Source organism: Phoca vitulina, unplaced genomic scaffold, assembly GCF_004348235.1.
Source record: "Phoca vitulina isolate PV1807 unplaced genomic scaffold, GSC_HSeal_1.0 scaffold8, whole genome shotgun sequence".
NCBI classification, from domain to species: Eukaryota; Metazoa; Chordata; class Mammalia; order Carnivora; family Phocidae; genus Phoca; species Phoca vitulina.
This window is the reverse complement of record NW_022589711.1, coordinates 63,168,581-63,188,710: the sequence shown is the minus strand read 5'-3', so window position 1 is coordinate 63,188,710 and position 20,130 is coordinate 63,168,581. Positions and strand designations below refer to the sequence as shown.

Sequence of the window (20,130 nt, the reverse complement as noted above, 5' to 3'; positions counted from 1 at the left end):
CCCAATGGTCTGCTGCACTCCCCCCAACACAACTGTTGACAATGATTCTTACAATTATCCCTCTATACAAGAAGGCTAAGAAGAGAAAGGTCAGCTAGAAGGGCTAGCTAGCACCTTCAGGTGTGCAAGGACAGTGTGGGAATGAGAAGAGTTTCTCTTCTATGGGGGGGGGAGGGGGAACCAAGCCACAGATTGGGAAAAGATCGTTACAAGCTAAAATTAAGATAAAGGATTAGTTACAAGCTAAAATTAAGATAAAGTATCTAGAGTTTAAAACCAATTCCTCCAAACTAATAAAAAAGACCAATAATCTAACTGGAAAATGTGCAAAGATATGAGTCAGCAAACCACAGTAGGAAAAACTGTGGAAGCCAATATACAAATGTAAAGATATCCAACCTCAGTAATCAGGGCAATGCAAATCAACAATTTCATACCTATCAGATTGATCAAATTGTATCTCAACCAAGAATTAACAAGGTTGGGGTACCTGGTTGGCTCAGTTGGGGTAAAACGTGTGACTCGATCTCGAGGTCATGAGTTCAACCCCCACAATGGGTGTAGCGATTACTTAAATTTAAAAAGAAAAAAAAAAAAAGAATTGGCAAGGTTAAGGAAAATGGTAACTCATTCTGGTAGGAAAGCTCTTGGAAAGCAACTTGGCCAATATCTAACGAAGGTGATGATACCTCTATCTTTCAATAGGACAATTCCATTTCTGGGGGCATCTGGCTGGCTCAGTTGGTAGGACACACCACTCTTGATCTCGGAGTCGTGAGTTCAAGTTCCACTTGGGGTGTATAGATTACTTAAAATTTTTTTTAAAAGTTTATGTAAAAAAATTTAATTCCATTTCTGGGTATATAAGCCCTAAAGGAAACTCAAGTACTCATGTGCTCGAGTGGGGTTCATATAGTACTACTTGTAAGAGCAATAAACTAAAAACACTTAATTGCCCACCAACAGGAGAATGGATAATTGTAGTGTTTTCATGTTGAATTATTATATCGCAATGAAAACAAATGAACTACAGGTATAGACAACATAGATTAATCTGAACAATACTGGGGGTGGTGAAGACACATACCAGCATAATACTCTTTTTATAAAATTCAAAAACAACTAAGACTATTCAGGAATGCACACATACGTAACAAAAGGTTTTTGAAGAGAATGACAAAACAGTACAAGGAAGAAGCACACAAGTACAATAGTTGCAAGTAATTGTTAATTTTCGAATTCCTGAGTTGGGTATTTGCTTTACAGATGTTTAGGTTACCAATAAGCAAATATAAATATATAAAAGTGAGTGATATGTGGATCCACAACAAATATATTTATAGTTAATCTAACTCTTGCACTAAATTAAACAAGGAGACCATTAGGCTGAGGTGCTTCTAATATCTTAGCAAACTATGTAAGCAAACCCAAACCTAAGCCTGTGAAACCCAAGGACAACCAATCACAGCCAACTAGGCTTTCCAAATAAGGCAAGCACATAGCCACAGCTAATCAAGTAATTTCCTTGCTTTGCTTCCTTCTCTATGAAAATCTTGCCCCTACGTATGCCCAATCCAAATTGATTTTTGCTATAAAACAACTTAAAATGTTTACTATGCCTCAGTTTATCTCTTAACATACCTGAAGTCCACTGGGAACCATAAAATAAGTAGAATAAGATAAAAATAAAGACAAAAAGAAACTGAGGCTCAGACAGGTTCAATGACTTGCCTGAGATTAGTAGCACAGTTGGGAACTGAATCCAAGTGTGTGTGTGACTCTGGAACCCAGCATCTCTCCACCCTGCCACACTGCCTCTTTTCAAAAGGCAGCTCATTAGACTTCCCGGCTGAATCTGACTAATGATATTCCCTCTGTATTCCCTTTACTACATTACTATGGCTTTCATGACTCCAACTTCCTAGATCCTCCTTGTACTTCACTATTGTTTCTGGGTTTGTTTGTAGTTTTTGCTGTCTCCCCCCACCCCCATTCACTTCTTAAATACTTAGGTTTCCCAGGATCTATCTTCAGCCAGCTAGTTAAGAAATTTTCTTCCTGGGAGGAGGAAAAGATAAAGGAATAGGACATATACATGAGCCATCTCTACATTCCATTACAAAAACAAAAACAAAACCAAAAAAACCCCACAACCACCACAGGGGTGTCTGGCCGGCTCAGTTGGTGGACTGTGCGACTCTTGATCTTAGGGTCATCAGTTCAAGCCCCACGTTGGCTGTATAGACAGCTTAAAAATAAAATCTTAAAAAATTTTAATTATACAAAAAACACAACTAAGAACAAAACACACAGACAAAAAACATCAGAAGGGTACAGTGTAATTGTCAAGAAATTTCACCAATGGTGATTTTTTACTCTAGGTCAAACTGGAGCTATTCATCACAATCTCTGAAGTGGTACCGAAATTATAGATGAAAGCAATTTTAAACTAATAATTTAATAGAAATTAGTTTAGTATCAGCACAGTGTCTTTCAGTTACCATAACTTCTTGACTAAGTTCTTTTTCAACATGAATAATTCATTTAACACAATTGAAATTACTCTTATATAATGAAAGCATTGTAAGTTGAGAAGAAAGCAGCATATTAGTTATCTTTTTAAAAGTTCAGCTGTGCCAGTTACACATATTAAAAAAACCAATGAGCCACTGTATCCACACCAATTAAAAAAATAATACAGTTGCATAATTCAGTCCTCTCTCTCCAAAGCAAGGCATTATGTAGCCTGTACAATTATACTACTGTTAGTGAACAGCCATTTTCATCTATATGTGACAAGGAAATATATTTTGTAGCTAATAATTTTCATACTGATTATGAACGCTCGCAAAGCGTGAAAGAATATTTTAAGTTATAAATTTAGGCATAAAACTACTTTTGCTTACTAAGTCTATTCATCAGAAAAATTCAAGTTTGTTATTATAATCCCTAATGTTCTACGTTTCTCTTTGCAATCTGTTAATTCCTATACTTTGTAAAATTAAAAAAAAAACAACTGCAAACCCATAATGAATTAGGTATTTAAAGCTCTTATGATCATTCTTAGCATGGAATTTAAAAGCACGCTTGCCTATCCACCCCAAGTATTCCAGATACAGATATTCCCATGGGGCTTTCACAAGAAGTTAGCTAAAAATCTAGGGCTGTAGGGGGTGATGGATAAGACAGAAAAACATTAGAGCTGCTGAAACTGTAGCATCGGCATTCAGGTTTTTTTTTTTTTTATTTCTCATCCCATTGAACACTTAAATGTCCCCAAAGTAAAAAATTCTGCCTCTTGTGAACTGCAGGCAGTCTGTGTTGTCTGTGTTCCAGAAAATAAATAAGGTGCTATTCTTCAGTCTGTTTCCCTTCACTCATCTGGTATGTTGTGGCATGGTTCATTACTTTTTTTTTAGATTTTATTTATTTATTTGACAGAGACACAGCGAGAAAGGGAACACAGCAGGGGGAGTGGGAGAGGGAGTAGCAGGCTTCCCGCTGAGCAGGGAGCCTGATGCGGGGCTCGATCCCAGGACCCTGGGATCATGACCCGAGCCGAAGGCAGTCACTTAACGACTGAGCCACCCAGGCACCCTGATGAGGGTTGAAAGAAATGGTTCATTCTTTCACCATTTACCAAATGCCTATCATGTGCTAAGACCTGAGGCTACACATGAATAGGACAGGCCCAGCTCCCCAGGAGTTCACAGTTCAGTAGGAAAACAGACATTTAAGTGCATACTCACATAGGTCCATAATCCCATTATCTAAAGCCCTAGCACCAGGTGTGGTTCAGATTTGGGAAGTTTTCAGATTTTATACAGGTGTGGACCCTGGGGCATCACCCCACATAATCAAGGAGTATTTCTGTAGCAAAACATAAGCACATTCACAACTAGGTGGGGAAAAACAAACTAGCAGGTTTCATGTTAGATCAGGCCAGGTTGTGGCATGAAATGAGTCCAAATCACATAAGGCTTTGCCACTAAGTGATATATGAAAAAAACCTGCCATTTTTATAGCATTTTGGATCTCCAATTTGTGGATAAGAGATTACTGACCTTCAATGCCTAAGAGGAAGATAACGTGGCACAAAGTCAGGACAAGCCCGGACTGAGGCATTAGTAGGAGTTAGCCAACCAGGAGACAGCATTCATTGAGCACTTTTGTGCCATGCACTATTCAAAACTCCCCACAGTAACTCATTTAATGGCCTCAAATCAACCTCAGAAGGGAGGGGCTGGGGCGCCTGGGTGGCTCAGTTGGTTAAGCGACTGAGTGCCTTTGGCTCAGGTCATGATCCTGGAGTCCCAGGATCAAGTCCCACATTGGGCTCCCTGCTCAGCACGGAGTCTGCTTCTCCCTCTGACCCTCCCTCCTCTTGTTCTCACGCTCATTCTCTCTCTCAAATAAATAAATAAAATCTTTAAAAAGGGGCGGGCTAATATCATCCCCATCCCACAGACGATGAAACTACAAGTTATGGAGGTTACCGTGCTTACCTGAGTTCATATAACCTAATAGCTTGCTGGCTCACTGTAAGTATCCTTACTGCGTGATCCCAGAAATTGCTCACCTGCTCTGAGTCTCAATTCCCTCATCAGTAGAGTGGAGATACCCCATGGGATTGGCTGGAGAATTAAATATACACATTCACAAAATGCCCTTGGAACTTTAAGCGAGGGCTAATTTGGCCCAGCAAGGGAAATATACAAAGACACTACAACCAGAAACACTGCTCAGGCCATTATCTATATATGGATCAGTAGATATAATGCAAAATACTTTAAACAAAAAAGAAAAATACAGCTATTACCAGAAAGAAATTTTTTCATGGCCTCAGCATCCCAGTTATGATGCCCTGTAACCCCTTTGTTCTCTCCGTAATTCCTTGAGAAGCGCTGAAGATCCCTCCCTAGGAACTCTGGAGACTTCTGTTTGCAGGGAGAGGACTCTATTCTTATGCCCTACTATATAGACCAGGACTCTCTAATGAGTGGGGAGGAGAGGAGAGAGATTCAAAAGGGGAAAGAGGGTAGGAGAAAACACCCAATCATGTGAAGACCTTTCTCAAACCACACCAACCTCGTGAAGACAGCAGTACCTGGCCCACCCCCACTCCAATGCCTTGACTCCTAGATTGAAGCACTGTTAATTACTGTTATACCCTTCAGGTGTGTAAGGGAAGAAGCATGGTTGATAACCACCGATTCAACTAAATAACCTCATCAGTGGTTCTCAACGTGTGGGGACCACCACCAGCAGCAGCAACATCCCTGAGGAACTTGCCAGAAACGCACACTTTTAGGCCCTTTCCCAGGTCTAAACAACAAACTCGGAGGGTGGAGCCCAGCGATCAGTGCTTAACAAACACTCTGGTTCTGGTGCCTCCTACAGTCTGAGAAACACAGATCTAAACTCGTTTACATAGGAAACAAATCTAAAACCATTTGATTGAGGGAAGGTTCAAGAATGTGTGTTCATTTAGGGGCGCCTGGAGGGCTCAGTCGGTTAAGCATCCAACTCTTGATTTTGGCTCAGGTCATGATCTTGGGGTTGTGGGATCGGGGCTCTGCGCTCAGCATGGAGTCTGCTTGAGGTTCTCTCCCTCTGCCTCTGCCCCTCCCCCCCTCTTTCTCTCTAAAATAAATAAATGAATCTTAAGTAAATAATTCTGGGGCGCTTGGTGGTTCAGCTGGTTGAGCATCTGCCCTGGGCTCAGGTCATGATCCCCGTGTCCTGGGATCGGGCCCCACATCGGGCTCCTTGCTCAGTGGGAAGCCTGCTTCTCCCTCTCCCACTCCCCCTGCTTGGGTTCCCTCTCACGCTCTCTCAAATAAATAAAATCTTTAAAAAAGTTCCTAAAAAAACCTAAATGGCATTTATATTATCTTCCTGGTCAAACAAAACATCTAAATACTTTAAAAAAAGAAAGATAGTAGTTGGAATACATGATTGTAGAAAAAAATCATTCCCATTTTTATCAGTTTTTAAATAGGGCAGAATTATTTCCCACATCTGAATTGTGAAAATTTTTTGAATTTTTTTTCTTGAGGAATGCCTTCAGAATGGGAAGAGAAAAAGAGACGCTCCCCATATAAATTTCCTATTTCTCAAACACAACTTAAAAATATTTTTACAAAGAAATCATTAACAATTTCTTGACATATTTCAGGTGGTATCTTCTCTTTCCTCAAGGGAACAATGCATCTGGCAAAAACCTGAATTTTTTTGGCAGCCATCACCTTCTTTAAAATAATCTGTATTTGGTTTTGCTTTTACTCTTTAAGAATATAAGAATGAAATAAACTCAAGAGTTGAAAGGATAGCTTAGGAACCAGCTATCTTCTATCAGGAAATACCCAAGACACCTGAAAAGAGAGATACTTAAGGTTTTTAATTAAAGCTTAAATGCATTAATCTTTGCTAAAGTAGTGAAGTGTGTGAGAAAATAGCTGCCAATAGTGTTTCATGTATCTCTGGAATTAAGAAAGGGACTTTAGATTCTCAACTGCCAAAAGTAGCTCTTAATACATTTTTTTCTTAAAAAAAAAATCTTGTGATTTAGTTTTCTTAACAAGTCACAACATGATCAGTCCACAGTCAGAAATCAACCAACAAGAAAACAAGCTCTTTATCCAGGTATCATAAACAGATCCACTGGGGGTGAACGCTTTGGATAAGAATTAGGGGGTCTCGGGGCACCTGGGTGGCTCAGTCATTAAGCGTCTGCCTTTGGCTCAGGTCATGGTCCCAGGGTCCTGGGATCGAGCCCCACATCGGGCTCTCTGCTCGGCGGGAAGCCTGCTTCTCCCTCTCCCACTCCCCCTGCTTATGTTCCCTCTCTCTCTGTGTCTGTCAAATAAATAAAAATCTTAAAAAAAAAAAAAGAATTAGGGGGTCTCTCATTGAACAGGATTTGTCATCTTGGCAGAAATCTAAACTGAGGTGGTAAATTCCACGGCCCAATAAAATGTCATGCATAAAAGTAAAAAAAATGGACAGGTATTCATGGAATTAAAAGCAAATGGATTTTGTTGTTTCATTCCTACACATTTTTACATTTTTACATTTGTGTTATAAATAGAACATGTGTGACAACTGTAGTGTTTTAAACTATTTGCCATTTATAAAAGCTGAGCGTTTCATCATAAATTCTTTAGGTTTAATTTTTAAATTACAAATTATAAAAGTATCCTTTAAATCAAGGAAAAGAAGGGAAGACCTCTTTGAGGCAAAGGTAGTAACAAAACCTAAAATTATAGTAATATCAGGTACTACATAAAAACCTGATGCACAGTTTATCTTTTAAATGCAGAGTGCGGGCGCCTGGGTGGCTCAGTTGGTTGAGCGACTGCCTTCGGCTCAGGTCATGATCCTGGAGTCCTGGGATCGAGTCCCACATCGGGCTCCCTGCTCAGCAGGGAGTCTGCTTCTCCCTCTGACCCTCCCCCCCTCATGTGCTCTCTCTCTCTCTCAAATAAATCTTTAAAAAAAATAAAATAAGGGGCACCTGGGTGGCTCAGTCGTTAAGCGTCTGCCTTCGGCTCAGGTCATGATCCCAGGGTCCTGGGATCGAGCCCCACATCGGGCTCCCTGCTCAGCGGGAAGCCTGCTTCTCCCTCCCCCCATCCCCCTGCTTGTGTTCCCTCTCGCGCTGGTCTCTCTCTGTCAAATAAATAAATAAAATCTTTAAAAAATAAAAAATAAAAAAAATAAAAAAAATAAAATAAAATAAATGTAGAGTGCACGTGTCTCCATTCTTTTACTGTATCCTGCCTACAGAAGAAATGAACACTATCCCGACCTACTGTCAATCCAAATTGTCATGTGATTCATTCTTCCACTCAACAAATGTGTTGAACGCCCACCCTGCACTAGGCACCCCCACACACCGACCCACCCCGATCAGAAAAGTTCATCTTCTCACGAGAAACGAATAATAATTATATCAGGATGGAAGGGCTGCAATAGAGCACATATTTAAAATGTTATGTCACCAAAACCAAATGTTTCATGGGAATATGACTGAACTTACCATACTAAGGATTTCCCTTAAACTGAAACTGTTTCTAGTATGCTTATATTTTTAGCTGCACTACCTCTTAAAGCAACACGTTCTATGAATTCACTGGCAGCTATATAAAATGGCAGGGAATTTCCTTTTACTTAGTCCTAAAACTACCTTCTCTAAGTTGAGAAGCCTCTAATTTTAGTATTTCTAAGACTCTGTGACTCAGACATTAGGAAAATAAATTATGAGTATGTAAATTACAAATCGCAACCTTCTCAGACTGTCTTTTCTCAGATGACTTCACTCAAGTATTATTACCTCTTGGATTTTTTTGATATGACCATGTATGGTTCATCTTGTATCACTAAGTCACACAGTCTTAGATCACTTTAAAGTCACATAATTTGTTTTTTTTTTAACCAAAAACAATCCCTTAAATTTACCAGAATTGGTTACATATTACTCTTGATTATATCTAAAAAATATTTAAATGAATCCCACCACTAAAGGATGAAAATATGACAACAGTGGCTATCAGAATTTCATCCAATGTTTCTAAGTGCCCATCCAATAAATATTTATACGTTTATAAATGTTTATAAGGCATCATGATCTAGCTTATTTGCTAATTTGGCTTCACGGGACAAAATGTGACATGCAATTAACATATTCATGGAAAGGCAGCTAGCTACAACTCCATGTGTTCACAGCTTTAATAAAAGTAAAATACCTTTTTTTAAAAAAGTAAAATTATCTTAAAGTTACCAATAGTAACTAGAAATAGAGTACATCACTCGGTGTCTTTCTCCCACCCAGTACAGATCTTTTTTTCTAACATAAAGCCATTAATACTGAGACAGAAGGTAAAACTTTGGAGGTTTTACTAATTAAAAAGCAAATGCACCCATGTGGTATTGGTATGAGATGAACAGATATCCATCAATGCTACTCCAGGATCACACTTTATCAAAATATCATACGATTGCTTTCTTGGGTTTAGACTAACAACTAATAACCCACACTAGCTATCTGTGATTCCACTCCATGCTCAACTCCCTCCCCCACCACTAACGTTCTCAAAAGCCATCAATCCAAGGGGTCTTCTTTCTCCCAGGTGGCTTGAACTGTGTTTTAGCAGCACTCACCCTCACATACACCAATATTGCTCTTCAGCATCACTGAAGAAACATACATTACTCCTGATGCTTCACTAGCCCTTCATGATGTGTCTCACCATCATCTCTAAAAACTTTGCAAAGATGTTTCCTCACTGAAAATTAGCACATAACCATGGGTGAAATTTACATAGCAACATTTCTCTCCTTCTTTATACCCTAAGTCACAGAGGAGTATTTCTGTGTGTGTTTTTAAGTATTTTCCCCCCAAAAGCTTCCCTAGCGGCACATAAATAATGAAATAATGAAATCCCTTGATAAGTTTTAATTCCCATAAACGTTAACATACAACCATGAAAACTAATATCTAAGTTTAAAAAAAAATTTTTTTTAATAAGTAGGCTACTGCTTAATTTTTTTTTTTAAGATTTTATTTATTTATTTGACAGAGAAAGACACAGTGAGAGAGGGAACACAAGCAGGGGGAGTGGGAGAGGGAGAAGCAGGCTTCCCGCCGAGCAGGGAGACTGATACGGGGCTCCATCCCAGGACCCTGGGATCATGACCTGAGCCGAAGGCAGACGCTTAACCGACTGAGCCACGCAGGCGCCCCCTAAGTTTAAAAAATTTTTAAATACCAACTGCTTTTGCTTTTTATATCATGTGACAAGACCACATTTTTCTTTTTTTCTTAAATGTTTATTTATTTAAGTAATCTCTACACCCAACATGGGGCTCAAACTCACGACCCCAAGATCAAGAGTCTCATGTTCTTCCGATTGAGCCAACCAGACGCCCTAAAACCACATTTTTTCAAAAAGTTTATTCCTACTCCCACAACAGCTTCCCCAGAGACCCATTTCGTAAGTAACGCACATAATGAAGATCCCTTGTTGATAAACTTCAATTTCCTTAAATAATTAGCTGTCCTCCATTTTTCTATTAAGTACATAATTTAATTTACAGAAGTCTAGAAAATAAAAAAATGTTTAAATTATTTCCTTATAAAAACATGGTCACTATAAGCCTTGTTAACTATCCTAAATACAATGTATAATCTATGTTGCATGCCAGTTAGACAACGAAGTCTCATTCAGCTTAAGGTGTTATTACTGGGTTTTTGATTTTACATTACTAAATAGTTAAAGCCCAAATTTCACTCTTTAAACAATTCCCGGGTAAGGGTGTGTAGGTGGGGAACTCATAAAAACTGAAGGGGAAAAGAAAAATGAGTCAGCCATTGCTACACGTTACCGTAACAAAAATGCCAAAATCCCTCCACACAAGCCCAGGGACCACCGTCCTCACCTTTGTCTATTCCAAAGCAGTGTTCTCTCTCTACGGTACAGATTCTACCAATTTCTCCATCGCTAAAAATGTATTACAAGTTAGAAGATGAAGAAACAGTAAGACTTCTAAAAACATAGTATTTTTGCATAAGTAAGAATGAACGTTTAAGGACCGTCACTCTTCAGTTGTTTTTAACAAAAAAGTTACAAACATAAATCAACAGGAGAGCAAATATGGTAAATCCATACAATGAAATATTACGTAGCTGTGAAGAGAACCTCAGAGCCCTAAATACTTGCAAAGATGCCCAGCACTGACAGCCCCTGAGCAAATGCTCTCTTTTGGGGTTTCAACCGTAAGGTAAGCATTTTGGTGGGAGGACGCCCTTACCCAGCAAGGTATATACTAAGCGTCCTTGGTAATAACCAAACAGCGCAGGAAACAACCCTGCTAAAGCCAAAACTGGGTAGGAGAAGAGGGGATATTTAAGCTATGTACTGCCTTAAATATATATATATTTTTAATATTTATTTATTTGACAGAGAGAGACAGCGAGAGAAGGAACACAAGCAGAGGGAGAGGGAGAGGGAGAAGCAGGCTTCCCGTGGAGCAGGGAGCTCCACGGGGGGCTCGATCCCAGGACCCTGGGATCATGACCTGAGCCGAAGGCAGACGCTTAACGACTGAGCCACCCAGGCGCCCCATGTACTGCCTTAAATATTAAAGATGGACATTAAGAGAAACTTTACATTTATGTTATTTTAGCAAGTCAGTAGTACACGAGTGTTAAAATCATTTAATGTGATTGCTACCGCAAAACAAATTAAATAAGATATAACTTTGAACAATTCCAGAAGGCTCTCCATAATGCATACTGGAAAAATGGTATTGAGGAACACATATTGTAAACTTACCAAGCATTGTTTATTCATCACTATTGCACCAAAGGAAATTCTTTGGTACCTGCGCCGTCCCTAGGACAACAGGAAGGCTGTCGGGTAGCATAGTAACTAAGAGTGTTGCCTGGACTACCCAACTGTTGGGGTTTGTACGGGCTTCTCCACTGGCATATGTTAACTGACATATGGAAAAGTCAAAAGACTAACTGAAATTAATAGTAGTTGAGAAAAAGGTGTCTGTGAACTAAAAATGGAAAAATACTAAAAATATTTTAAGAGGGGGCGCCTGGGTGGCTCAGTCATTAAGCGTCTGCCTTCGGCTCAGGTCATGATCCCAGGGTGCTGGGATCAAACCCCGCATCGGGCTCCCTGCTCAGTGGGGAGTCGGCCTCTCCCTCTCCACTCCCCCTGCTTGTGTTCTGTCTCTCTCTCTCTCAAATAAATAAATAAAATCTTTTAAAAATATTTTATTTTTTATTTATTTTTTTAAAGATTTTATTTATTTATTTATTTATTTTATTTTATTTTATTTTATTTATTTATTTGAGAGAGAGAGAATGAGAGACAGAGAGCATGAGAGGGAGGAGGGTCAGAGGGAGAAGCAGACTCCCTGCCGAGCAGGGAGCCCGATGCGGGACTCGATCCTGGGACTCCAGGATCATGACCTGAGCCGAAGGCCGTCGCTTAACCAACTGAGCCACCCAGGCGCCCCTTTATTTATTTATTTGAGAGAGAGAATGAGAGAGAGAGAGCATGAGAGGGGGGAGGGTCAGAGGGAGAAGCAGACTCCCCGCCGAGCAGGGAGCCCGATGCGGGACTCGATCCTGGGACTCCAGGATCATGACCTGAACCGAAGGCAGTCGCTTAACCAACTGAGCCACCCAGGCGCCCTTTAAAAAATATTTTAAAAGAAAGAAGTATACTTAAGCAGGAATTATTTAAATAGTCAAAACATTTTGGAGCTAGTTTTTTTTTTTTTTTTTTTTACATCCTAAACCAGATCTCTCTTTAAATAGTGTCCTTTTTCTTGTCATTCTTTCCAATATTAATATGGTTAATTTAGACGCTTACCAAAAATTAATTTTTTTTTTTTTTTTTTAATTTGACAGAGAGAGACACAGCGAGAGAGGGAACACAAGCAGGGGGAGTGGTAGAGGGAGAAGCAGGCTTTCCGCTGAGCGGAGAGCCCGACGCGGGGCTCGATCCCAGGACCCTGGGATCATGACCTGAGCCAAAGGCAGACGCTTAACGACTGAGCCACCCAGGCGCCCCCAAAATTAAAATTTTTTAATCTTTGTAATTTAAAAGTTAATTATCCAGTTTGTGGTCAAGATTTTTCCCTTTTTGTTTCTTCCTAGTGACCTACTGTACTCGTCTGGCTGCTTATCAGGATTACATCCACCAGAGGGCAGACAAAAGAAAGATGAAGCTGGGAAACAAAATTAACAACTTGTTAGCTTCCAGAGAAGCTTTAGCAGTTATCACCAAGAAACTTTACATTATAGGATTCTCTGAGACAATCTTCTCCATTTGAAACGGTATTAGGTAAAACACAGCAAAAAAGCTGGAATATATTAATTCATGCATTTATTCATTCAACAAATATCTGAGTTCCAACCACATGCCAGACACATTCCAGGCTCTAGGGATTCAGCAGTAAACAAAACAAACAAAAGGCTCTGTTGTCATGGAGCTTTATTCTATATCTGTCTAGGAGACAGATAATAAAGCACATAAATAAACAACAATTTCAAGTACAGATAAGTACTATGCAGGAGAAAAAAACCTGCAACAAGTCAGCAACAAGGAAGGCTATTTTTAAATAAATTAATCTGTAAAGCCTGAATGAAATGATAGAATGAGTCATGCCTTAAATGGGAGAAGAGCATTCCAGGAAAAATAAACAGTAAATGCAAAGGTCCTGAGGCAGAGACTAACCTGGCATGCTAAATCAACAACAGAGACGATAGAGGCTGGAGGGGAGGGAGCAAAGCAGAAAAGATTAGAGGGGGTGAGCAGGAGACCAACCATGTAATCATGTGGGCCTCCTGACCACAGTAAAAACTTCAGATTTTATCTCATAGTAATGGGTTCTGCTGCCTGAGATTGGAAGCTGAAAGACCAGTTAGGAGCTACTGCTGTAGTCCAGGCCCAGGAAGATGGTGGTTTGACACAAGGGTGGTGGCAGTAGAAACAATAAAAAATAGCCAAATTAGAAATAATAATAAGTTAGAACCCATTAGAGTTGCCAATGGGGGAACAGATGTAGGATGAGTGAAACAGGAGAATTAAAGATTATTCTTAGAATTGTTAGCCTAAGCAACTGGGTGGATGATAACACCATTTTCTGAGGAGAGTAAGAAGCTATCACCAGTGGAGCAGGATGAAAATCAGAGTCCATGTCCCAGAAGCCAAGGGAAAATTGCTTCAGCCAGAAGGAGTTCTCCATTACCCGTGTGAAAGGTGGCCAAGAGATCTAACGTGGCAAGACTGATGTCACTGGTGACCTTCGAGAAGAATGGTTTTTTTCACAGCACAAGAAGGATAAAGCCACTCTGGAGTGGGTTTAGAAGAGGGGAGACGGGGAGTTGAGGAGTAGATAAAGCCTACATGGAATCCTTCAAAGATTTTTTGTTGTTGTTTTTGGACACAAAGTAGCTTTATTATTTTTTGAAGTTTTATTTTTAATTTTTTTTTTTTTTTTTTTTTTTTTATTTAGAGGGAGGGAAACAGAATAAGAGGGGATGGGGTCAGAGGGAGAAGCAGGCTCCCCGCCGAGCCGGGAGCCCGATGTGGGACTCAATCCCAGGACTCCGGGATCATGACCTGAGCCGAAGGCAGTCGCTTAACCAACTGAGCCACCCAGGCGCCCTATTTTTAATATTTTTTAAAATTTCAAACAAAGCTGAAAAAAGTAGTATGGTGAATAAATACTCTTAGACCTTTCACTTAGGTTCACTAATTATTAATATTTGCCACGTTTGCTTTATCATTCTCTCTTCATATGTAATAATTATTATTGCTTGTCCATTGTGAGAGTAAACTGAAGATATTTTGACCATTTACTCCTAATAACTCACTGTGTATCTTCTAAGAACAAGGGCATTGTCTTATATAACCACAGTACAATAACCAAATTCAGGGAACTTAATATTGACGCAATACTATTTTTTTTTAAAGATTTTATTTATTTGACAGAGACACAGCGAGAGAAGGAACACAAGCAGGGGGAGTGGGAGAGGGAGAAGCAAGCTCCCCTTGAGCAGGGAGCCCGATGCGAGGCTCGATCCCAGGACCCTTGGACCACGACCTGAGCCGAAGGCAGATGCTTAACGACTGAGCCACCTAGGCGCCCTGCAATACTATTATTTAATATTCAGTACTTATTCAAATTCTGCCAATGTCCTGATGTCAGTTAGATTTTCCAATCCAAGATCCAATCTAGGATTATGCATTGCACTTTGTCAGGTCTCTTAAACTATCTTTCTTTATTTTTTTTTTTAGCATTCTTTCCTTTTTTTTTTAAAGATTTTATTTGAGCAAAAGAGCGCACACACTAGAGAGAAAGAGAGAGAAAAAGAGAGAGAGAGCGCGCATGTGTACAAGCAGGGGGGAGGGGTAGAGGAGAGGGAGAAGCAGATTCCCTGCTGAGCAGGGAACCCGGCCGGACTCAATCCCAGGACCCTGGGATCATGACCTGAGCTGAAGGCAGATGCTAAACCGACTGAGCCACCCAAATGCCCCAAACTTCCTTTAATCTAGAACATTTCCTTTGCCTTTGTCTTTCATGACATTAGCATATTGGAAAAGTCTGTAGAACGACCCTCAATTAAGGTCCCTCAATTGTTTCTTCTATGTAGATTTTGGTCATGCATTTTAGAAAAACCACAGAAAAGTAATGATGTCCCCAGTTCAAGCACATCAAGAGGAACCTGTTTTGTTGTTGTTTTTAAGATTTTATTTATTTGTCAGAGAGAGAGAGAGAGAGCGTGTGCACAAGCAGGGGGAGCAACAGAGGCAGAGGGAGAAGCAGGCTCCCGGCTGAGCAGGGATCCCTGCCTGATGCGGGGCTGGATCCCAGGACCCTGGGATCACAACCTGAGCTGAAGGCAGACACTTAACCAACTGAGTCACCCAGGCGCCCCAAGAGGAACCTGTTTATCCTGCTACTGGTGATGTTAACTTTCATCATTTGGTTGAGATGGTGTCTGCCTGATTTCTGCACTGTGAAGTATTCCTTTTCCCCTCGGTCATTAATCTCTGGAGAGGCCACTGGAAACCGTATTAGTACCCTTTTCCCCATCCAATTTTCTCTATTAGTGATGCTCGCATGAATCAACATGACCATGATGGTTGTAAACCAGTCACCCTTCTAATTCTATTGCACTTTCTACATTTTTACTGGCAGTCAACTGAAAATGCTTTCTCCTTTTCCTTTATTTATTATAAACTTGTGGATTCTTATTTTATTCAATGGGTTATAATCCGTTACTATCATTATTCATTTTCAGGCTCAAATTTTCCCAGATTTGGCTGTTCAAGCTAGTTCCTATGTCCTTTTGATGTGCTACCACCATTTGGGGGAATACTTCCTAACCTTGTGTTCTAGGCTCTTCTACTTTCCCTGCCCCAGCCCTGGAATCAGCCATTTAGATCTGGGCACTACTTGTGCTCACTGCTACTAGGGTGTCATTGCTTCTAGACCTTTCCATCACACAGAGCTAGGAAATATGTAACTCTAAATCCAATCCAACACCAAAGAGTGCTTCACTGCCTTCTTCCATTTCATATCTTTATTTCCCTTCTCCCACAGTGAAAACCCTACCTCAAAAAATATCAATGAATTTGGGGCACCTGGGTGGCTCAGTCGGTTAAGTGTCTGGCTTCAGCTTGGGTCATGATCTCAGGGTCCTGGGATCGAGCCCCCCATCGGGCTCCTTGCTCGGCGGGGAGCCTGCTTCTCCCTCTCCCTCTGCCTGCCGCTCGCCCTGCTTGTGCTCTCTCTGTAAAATAAATAAAATCTTTTTTAAAAATCTACGAATTTACTCATTTGCTCATTTCTATGATACATAGAAAATAGTCCAAGACTTGCTATATCTCTACCACTATAAAAAACCAGTTTACTACAAAGGACTCAAGATTTTTTTTTTTTTTTTGCAGTCCTTTCTCTCTCTAGATTAAAGGTAGATAGTCAAAGTGGTGTATTAAAAACTTACTTGGATTTTTCTTTTCTTCAGAGAATTCATGTTATTCGTTGAAATATAGTTGGTTCCTTTGTTCCTGTTTGTATTAAATTTTGCAGGATTTTTCTTTCAAACTTGTTCATTTTATTTTTGAACATATAAAACATAAACAAGTTTCCAAAACTATACAAAAAGATAAAATCACAGCAGTGCTGTTCCCTCCATTATGCCTTCTACTCAGTTCCTACCCACCCCCTGTAGGTAACTAATTAGTTTCTGGTTATCCTCTCCTGTATTTATTTTTATTCTCTCAAAAAATTACATTTTCTAAAAAAAAAAAAAGCTTTCTCAATGTGGAGCCAGAGACATGGGGCAGAATAATAGGTCAAGAAAAGAATTTTAAGATGGGAGACACAGGAGCGCCTGAGTGGCTCAATCATTTGCCTTCGGCTCAGGTCAGGGTCCTGGGATCAAGCCCGAATTGTCCTCCCTGCTCAGCAGGGAGTCTGCTTCCCCCTCTCCCTCTACCTGCCATTCCCCCTGCTTGTGCGCTCTCTCTCCCTGACAAATAAATAAATAAAATCTTTAAAAGAAATATCTTCTGGTTTAATTTGAGGAATATCAGAGGGTTCCCGTATTTCAAAAGACACCGTCATACTGTTTATAACCTTCCAAAATAGTTGTATCTATGGCTCTAGAAAACCCACATAAAAATGGGGTTATTATTTTGGAAGGATAATCAAGTTTTCATTACCTATTAACGTCAACAGGAGAAAATCTGCCCTCGCAAGAGGGAGGTCTCGAACTTTGAGTGAGCCAGACATTGAACCAGGAACAGAGAGGTGAGAGAATGGCTGACATGAGGATCTGCACAATAACACAGACGGATAGTAACAACCATGCTGGAAAAACAAATCCACATCTCTGGCATGTCTTGGAAAATTTACAAATATGCTAACGAGTAACTGAGGGTCATTCCTCATGTCCTGGCACGAAGTCAATGTGGCACAGAGGAAAGAACGTGGACTTCAGATTCAGAGAGGTCTGGCCTTGAATCCCAGTTGAGTGACTAAACAGCTACATGACCACAGGCAAGTTATGTTAGATTTCAGGGGCATAGGTTCCTTACCTGTAGAACTGGAGAATGCCTCCTTTGCCAAGTTCATGTGAGATGTAAATAGAATAATGTATAGCATCACCCCTGGCCCAGAACAAATGTCTAATAATTAGTCCCTACAACAAACCCAGGTTAAACCAGCCAGCAAGGTAAAGAAACTAGTAACAAAGTGTACTTTAGTAACATGCCTGAAAAACTCGAGAAATCACACCATCTCAGGCAGTACTTGGTAAGGGCAGAAAAATGTCCGATACTTTGTTCCAATTCTCAATTTTCAAAATGTCCCAGAATCTATTTTTAAAGTGTAAAAATATGTGCCACCATACTAAAGCGCCAATGACTTAAAAGAAACAATTCTGGGGAGATGTTGATCAAATGGTACAAACTTCCAGTTATAAGCGAGTACGCTCTGAGAATATAAGGTACAGCACCGATACTACTGTTAACACTGTATTCTGTACTTGAAAGTTGCTAAACACAGCCAGAGGCACACACAAGTGATGAATATGTTAACCAATCTTACTATGGTCATCATTTTGCAATATATATGAATATAAAGTCATCACGTTGTTTACTTTAAACTTATACCATGTTGTATGTCAATTGTATCTCAATAAAGCTGGAAAAAATAATAAAAGAAGCAATTCTACAGGTTAACAAAGACCAATGACTCAGAATAACCCCCTAAACAATGCTTATGGCTCACAGAGATGAACCTGAATGTATTGCAAGCCACGGTAACCAATTTTATAATTTAATAAATGTGTATACACAAGATAGTTAACCGCGTTCAATAAAACAGTATTTTAAAAGCTTCTGTTTCAGTTTCAAATTCATCTACAAACCAAAATGCAACACGGAAAATCTTAAAATGATCTTTAGCCAAATACTGAAATATACAATAAACTTTCAGAGCCGCGGGTCGGTAATAACCCAAAAGCTCCACACTAGAGTCTTAAAATGTACAATGGCAAAGAGACTCAAAGCATACAATTTTATGTATCCAAACCGTCCTTTTCCTCCACGACTAGAAAAGACTTCCCTTTCATCTTAAATAAGCAGTGTGTGCTCTGTGTTCTAGAAGATGTACTCAAAGGTCACAATCTCAGTTTGCAACACGAAGAAGGAATGATAATAAAGCGTTGTGATCAACAATTAAATCTCAAATGTCTTAAGAAAACTTCCCAGCAGGGTGCTAATCTACACGCCGAGCTATTCTGCCAGTGGCCGAAAGAGAAAAAGATGTATCCACATCCTCTACCAAAAGAGAAAGGGAAGGAATGGGAGAAAAGGGAAGAGAGACACCGAGAGAGAGAGAGAGCGAGATGCAAAATAACAAAGCATCGGTTCTATAAACAAATGAAAGTCTGTTCTTAAACTTTTGGAAATTCAGTCTTCCCTTACCGTATAGCAATAAATATCAAAGTAGAAGGCAATCATTTGTGTTCTGAAGCAGAAAAAGAATGTGGAGAGAAAAGGAAAACATTTTATCATGTGCAGAATTCACAAGAATTCATAATCCATTACCCCGCGCCCCAATACTGGACATATCATTTCCAAAACAAATTTAACACGCAACCACTAGTCTCATTTTTAGCACTCAGCGTAAAACTTTTATGAGCTACCCAATAACCCTTCTGGGCAGTCCCGAATAACCGCTATTTTCAGGGCAGCCACGAGCTCGCGCTCTGAGCCGCCCGGCGAGGCCTCGGGGCGTAGGGGACCGACCTGGGGGTCTGGAGGCCGAGGGACTCCAGGCCGCCCCCTCGCCTCCCAGAGCGAGCAGTCCGAGCCGCCCAGGAAGTGCCCGAGGCGGCGGCCGAGGGGCTGGCCCCCGCGCGGGAGCACAGCGCGACCAAGGCGCGCCCGTCCCGTCCCTGCCGGGCAGGCTCCGCCGCCCAGGGCGCCCGACCCGGCTAGCCCCACGCCACCACCGGGCGGGGTTCCGCCGGGGCGGCCCCGAGGCGCCCCACGCCCCCTGCGGGAAGCCCGGGATCCCCCAGCGGGGCGCTCCGACGAGCCGCGGCGCGTGCGATCGCCGCCTACCTGGAGGGAGCTCGGATCCGCGTCGACCAGCCGCTGCCTGAGTCCGCGGGGAGCTCAGCAGCCCCTCGAGCGCGGAGCCGGCGTGCAGAGCACAGCGCACCGCCGAGACTAGCGCCGCGGAGATCCGCCGGCCACACCCAGGCCCGCGCCGCCCAGCAGCCAACTCCGCGGCGCGCCAGGCCCGGGGCGGGGACGTGGCTCGAGGCGCGAGGCGCGAGGCACGAGGCGCGCGGGCCCGCTGGGGACGCGCCGCGGGCACGCGCGCACCCTGGAGCGCGCGTCGCCGGGGCGGGGGCCGGGGGGCGAAGGCAGCGGGCGCACCGCGCAGCTTCTGCTTCCTATTTTCTCTCTCGTTTCCTGCTAGAAAAAGAAGAAAAACATTAATTCCCAGGCAGTTTCGTTTTCTTGTCCTTGTGGCGCCTGGACGCCGGAGCACACTTCTGAGTTGCGCCCAAGTGGTGTG

The 20,130-nt window shown here is 41.4% G+C and overlaps 1 protein-coding gene across 3 annotated transcripts in view; it reads right to left on the bottom strand.

Annotated features, from left to right (window-relative positions):
• GNB4 (G protein subunit beta 4) overlaps window positions 1-19,883 on the bottom strand; it is a 58,839-nt gene extending 38,956 nt beyond the window's left edge. The window contains exon 1 of one of the 3 annotated variants that reach the window (XM_032407153.1): window positions 19,668-19,883. The gene's annotated coding sequence lies outside the window, so the exon portion shown is untranslated. Of the gene's footprint in view, window positions 1-19,025; window positions 19,069-19,349; window positions 19,514-19,667 lie in introns of those variants that run through there. The other 2 variants (XM_032407154.1, XM_032407155.1) reach the window with 2 other exon arrangements.
• Window positions 19,884-20,130: the final 247 nt, after the last annotated feature.